The sequence below is a fragment of the Micropterus dolomieu genome, linkage group LG12, assembly GCF_021292245.1.
Source record: "Micropterus dolomieu isolate WLL.071019.BEF.003 ecotype Adirondacks linkage group LG12, ASM2129224v1, whole genome shotgun sequence".
Classification (NCBI taxonomy): domain Eukaryota; kingdom Metazoa; phylum Chordata; class Actinopteri; order Centrarchiformes; family Centrarchidae; genus Micropterus; species Micropterus dolomieu.
The window spans coordinates 25077934-25084161 of NC_060161.1; the positions used below are offsets into that span (position 1 = coordinate 25077934).

General features: G+C 38.7%; 1 long non-coding RNA gene across 1 annotated transcript; it reads left to right on the top strand.

Moving 5' to 3' along the window:
- The first annotated feature begins 1277 nt into the window (after positions 1-1277).
- Positions 1278-2483, top strand: LOC123981009. The gene is made up of 2 exons (XR_006827644.1): positions 1278-1359; positions 1497-2483. It is a non-coding gene; the product is annotated as an uncharacterized LOC123981009 (long non-coding RNA).
- The last annotated feature ends 3745 nt before the right edge of the window (positions 2484-6228 follow it).

The window sequence follows — 6228 nt, forward strand, 5'->3', positions numbered from 1 at the left end:
TATATATATATATATATATAATCAGTAATCCAGGCATTTGGGGGATTCATGGTATAGGCCACAGCCATTTCAGCCCCCAGGTTTGGAATGGTCGTTGTACACCAAACTTGGTGACCTTATGTGGCGTGCCTTACTGAGGGGCTGTGCAAAATCTGACTGAAAAGTTGACCCGATGCCCATAGGTGGCGTTTTTATTTGAGATGAATGACGTTTGTTAAAAAATCCTATTGCCTTACATTCATTTTATAGCTGCATAATGGCAATTCCGACTCTTACCAAACTACCAGCAATTTATCCCCATGGGCTCCTGATGACAGCTACAAAATTTGGTGCAATTTGTTTTATAGGTGGCTCTATAATCGAAACTGAGTCAGCATGGGCAAATCCTATTCATTTGTATGGGATATTGAACCAAATTACTTTTGCCTCAAAATGTAATTTGGTTCAATATCCCATACCATATCCCATTGCCCCTGTGTAAAATGTGGTGTCAATTGGCCACTAGGTGGCGGTGTTATGTCTTATTGAATTCATACCAGAAAAGACTCCACATATATTCATTTTACATCTCCATAACCCTTTAACATGAAACTCAGGTCATTTATTTGCCATGGGCCCTCAATGCCATGTGCAAAATTTGATGCAATTTGGACAATAGGTGGCGCTGTTATTGCAAACTGAATCGTGCAGGAAAATCGAGATTCCACTGGGAAAAGGTGTAATAGCATTTGTAGGTATGTCTGATTAAAACGAAATTAGGTACTCTACCTCCCCGTATTGCTCCGAGGAGCTGTGTAAAATTTGGTGTCAGTCGGCCACTACATGGCGCTTTTATGACAACATTAATTACAGTACAATAGCCATTTGGAGCTGCTCCTTTTGAGCCCAGTGTTTTCTACTCTGCGTTTTGCTTTTCCGCAGACACTTCCATCACTCCTTGGGCCCACGGAGCGGTGCAGGGTGTGGCTCGCGTTGGGAGGCCCCTCACGGAACTGCTTGTAGTTCTAGTTTAATTAGGATTATTATTATTATAATTAGTCTCTCAGTCTCTCAGTGAAACAGCACTACATAACACGTTCTACTTCCAGCTAAACGTGCTTAAATAACACTATAAAATCAGAAAATAGTCTCAATTAAGACTGTTCAAAGAAAGGTCTGCAGATCATCCTGAGTAAGTGAATCATTGCTTTTGAAGAGTCACATTGCTGTTGAATGTTTGAAATGTTATTTTTCACTGTGTGCACCTCTAATGAAATCCCTTTCCATTGTACTGTGTAGCAGTGGAGGTCACAGAGATGGATTTCTCAAAACATGGACAAACAAAACCAGAACTGTGTGCCTGGCTAAACACCACTAGAGGTAAGTTCTAAAATACAAATAAGGATTGTGAAGTGATCAGTTCCTTGTTTTAGAATTTTAATATATGGCTATTACAGCTAGTATTCACTGTTTATTGTTTGTTTGTTTTATTGCTTTGCTTTTATCTTCCATGACAGGCTCAGGTCAGCATTTTGTGGATCATCATCAGGCAGCTCTGATAAACAGAGTGAGCGACACAGGATTCATCCTGGGTAAACTCAAGGATAGGGGATTGATCTCAAAGGAGAACTATAATGTTGTGAGAGCTTTGAAAACCACAAAAGACCAGATGAGCGGCATTCTTCAGTGTTTGACTTCAGCCAGCTCAAGAGGCAAGGACGCCCTCTATGAAATCCTTAAAGGGATGAGAAGCATGAGGCCTCTCATCCTTGAGCTTGAGGAAACTGAATAAAGGAGGAACACGTAAAATCCAGTCCATCATGTTGGTCAAGACTGTTGCTGTTAAACAAATGTGATTACTTAGATTTACGCCTGTTAGATACACAGTTGAATTTGGTTTCAGAAAAGGAAGTCATCCAGTTCTGTCCCAGAGATGAAGAAATAGCCAGAAAATCCAATTGCGGAGGTGGTAGGCTGGGGTGGACGGAGGCATGGTTGAAAAATCCTATGTTGTTGTTTAGGTTTGAGGACTTGTTGAATATGAGGTATTATTCAAACAAATATGAAATCTTTTTAAAGGAGACTGAACTGAGTTTATGTCAGTTTGTCATTGTGCTAAAATTAATATAAATATTATATATTAAAACATATACTGTTTTTCCTGAAGCAGTTATCTTTCAAGTAGAGGGGAAGCATGTATGTTTTTCTTTGTAATAAACATTGACCAGAGTGGGGACGACAAGTTGAAGACAAAAAATAATCAATTTCCACAGTGACAGTGGTATAGTAACCATACATGTCCATGCTGCATTCATACCGTGGTCATATACCTATTTAGGTCGCTTGGTCTCCTTGTGTAATAATGCTTGTATAACATCAATCCTGTAATGCACAATCAAGTTATATACATCGTTTTTTTGTTTTCAGGACAACTATCAGATGTGTGTGCTATAGTGATGTTTCTCAATAGTTACGTGACAAGAAAAAATAAAAAATAAAACGAACACTGAATCTCACAGAACTTTATTCAAATCACACAATAATAATGAACGTCAAAATTTTCTCCCTTCAGAGAAGTCCTTCCGTTTTTTTCCCCGAATATCAGTTGTGCCATGCCACAAAGCAGTTCCTTCAATGAGATCTGTCTATTTCTATCCCTCCGTTGTCTCTGTGGGCTGTCCAAAGCAACAAAGTAAGTACTCGATTGGCTAAGAGAGGCTGCCTTTCTTCTGAATTCCCTTTTGGTCCACTTCCATGTTAAGAAGCCAAATGAATGACACTGAATGAAAGAGTGAGACGGATCCACTTCACCACTGATGCCTTGAATACAGAGACTGACAGCTTACTCCACAAACACATCTGCCCAGTGCAGCATCAGAAAAGGTCACTGATTTCATCATTTTCAACACGCCAAAAGCAAGGAAGCACATACACAGAAATCCCAAATTCTAAAGTCATGAGCCGGCAACACTAGTAAAAGCAGAAGAATTTTCCTGGAAGAAATGGGAAGATAACTCCACACTGCATAAAATAGACAACAGATGGGTGAAGAACCTGTCAGTTAAGGGAACTTACCAAAACAGAACAACAATGTTCTGGCCAAACGATTAAACTTTGCCATCAGACCACAGCAGCTATCAATAGTTGACCTCATCGCGGGAGCAGAATCAGCCATAGAAGAACAATTTAACAGAAACAAAACAGCTCAGGCTGAAGGTTTCAGTAGCTATTTCCAATGCAAAGGCACCCCCTACCAACCTCACCATCCATGAAAGGAAAGCTGTGACATCACTAAGCAAGGATCAAAACATCCCTTTCATGCTAGCTGACAAAAGAAGATGCATGGTAGTCCTAAACACAGTGGACTACCATAGCAGAGTCAGCACACTACTCAGTGACACTAATACATATTAAACACTAAGGCGAGATCCCACCAGTGGACAGTAGAAAAATCACCCGTGAACAATATCACCGCTTGTATCCTGGAGAAGCCATCCCCTGCATATACGAACTACCAAAGATTCATAAAGAAGGAGGCCCCCTCAGGTCCATTATCAGCAGTATCAACTCACTTCACTTGTCAAAATATATATTTACTGTCCTAGACCCCTTGGTCGGCACGCCAAAACTCCATTGACTTTGTGAACAAAGTTCAAGAACTGAAACTGAACCCAGGTGAAACCATGGTGTACTATCATGTGACTTCCTTGTTCACATTTATCCCCGCCATGGAGGTAGTGGAAAACGTAAGGACACGACTGCTACAAGACAACACCCTGAACAACAGAACTAATCACAGCTCAGACCAGATTTTTGAACTCGCTGTCTGAACACCACCTATTTCCAACACAACGGGGGATTCGACAGACAGAAACATGGCTGTGCCATAGGATCAGCAGTAAATCCCATTGTGGCCAACATCTAAATAGAAAGCAGAGTCCTGAAGTCCACCGAGCCCTTGGTACAGAAATGTGGACGGTACATGGGTCAAAATTTAAACCCAAGATGGATGCACATCTTGTGGATATCCAAATTGGACCTTTGAGGAAACAGCTATAAGATCCAGGAAGAATACCAACACTACAGGTGATGAGGAAAATAAGAATAAACTCAACAAAATCAAGATTCAATATGTGTCTGGAGTATCAGAGAAACTCAGGAGGATTTTCAACATATACAATTATTATAAAGGATATAGACTTGAGTTTTTCACTAATTTTGAAGTTGTTTAACTGCATAGTGGTGCTAGCAGAACATTCGGTGGGTTGTCAAAGTCAGTAGGCTTCATCATCTTCCATACAAAATGTCAAGGCAATGCATCCTAAAGGTTTTTATTTTCTGATATTTCAATCTGGAGGATGAAATATCACCTCCCACCTTGAACCACAGATAACTAACTACCTAATTCAGCCAGAAGTTTTGAAAGGAGTTGTTTCTTTCAACACCTCAACTTTGGTCAGCACATTATGAGTCTTTTTATAAATCGTAAATAAAACCAATGATCTCCAAAAACAGCTGAACAGGTTTTTCATTTCCTCTCACCTTCACTCCTGCAAGCGACTGTTTACTGTTTAAATTGGGAACAGACATTCATGTTTCTCACAGAATAAGTTGTAATAACTTTGGCCTTTCGTCTGAAGCTTGCAAAACAGGGTCGAAATCAGTGAGTAGGAATTTATGTTTTCATCAGTATAATTCTAAAATGCTTACATTAGCTTAACAACTTATCAACATTATATCACCAGTTACCTTGACATGCTGAGAAGGTCGAGATGGCACATCATTCAACATCATAGAAAAAAGAAAACTGACAACAGAGAAAAGACTAATCAGCTTATGCATGGCCAGGCTGCAAGCAATGTTTGTAATAAGCACTGTCACACTTGTTTCAGTTGCATAGTGAAGAACACGGGCACAGATTTATTCTTGTCAGCTGCTGAAGTCATCAGATATACATAAAAATGTATTGTATGTTATGTCATTTATAATGTGATGAATAATGTACAACCTCTTCTGCCAACTGGGTGTTGCTCAAGGATATTAGATATGTAGATATATACACACACATACACATTATATATATTTCTTTTGTCGTGCTTGAGTTTATCCTGGGAGTGGGTCTGTTTAGGTCACCAAAAATATTTATTTAACTTGGCCAGTTAGGATGGCATTTAGATAAGAGCTATCTTACAACAGGTGCACAGTGCAGCGTCAGTGTCATTGCTAGTCATAGTCCGTGCCAACGTTGTGTAAGTAGGATGTACTTGTGTGCCTAGGGAAGTGTTGGTATAAAAATTAGGTGCATTTTGAGTGTTCCCATTAGCAGCATTTCTTTGTTGAGGCAGCAGAAAGCAGTTGACCAACAAAACTTGGTCTAAAGTTTGTATTCACTGGAATGGCCAAGATAACAAGGGTTAATTGTGATTTTTGTTTGCTGTACATTGCTTTTTGGATAGGTGTGTGCCCTCTCAGAGTGAGGTATTTTTTATTCCTATGCTCATCTCCACCAGTGATTCCACCCTTTGGATGCCAGATTGCCTACAGACCACAGAAGACACATGTGAGTCGGGGCACTTCCTTGCTGCTGAAATGATTAAGGCCAACACAGGTCTATGACATGCTCTGGTTGGTAGCACAGAAGCTGACACTCCTGCTAATAGTAACTCTGAAATGTCAGCCACTGCTATGAGATCTGAAACTTACTGATGTGTCAATGAACTATTTGATTCCTTTTTAAAATATAAATTATTATTATTATTATTAGAATCAGAATCAGAAGGAGCTTTATTGCAAAGTAGTATTTTACACTTACGAGGAATTTGCTTTAGTGATAAGGTGCTACATGTAGACAAACATACAGCTGACATAAATAAATGTAGAAATATGTAAATATGGAATGAACAAATGCAAGTTGTATAAGACTAATAAAAGAAGAGAGAAAAAGAATACTATTAAGATAAACTATTTGAAGAGAAAGAACAATGTGGCAGATATTTACATGTGCATTACTCTGGTTTGTGTTGTTCAGATGAATTGCAGAGAATATTGTGTACATAAATATATAAATTGACTATAAAAATATAGAACATATAGAATAGTATTATTATCAATATTATTATTATTATTAGTAGTAGTAGTAGTAGTATTAATATATTTATATATTTATATTTATTAGAATTCAAAATTATGTTTGGCTTTAAAAGCTGTGTTACTCTGTTTTGTGAAAGGCATTGTTGGCACTGGAAGAAA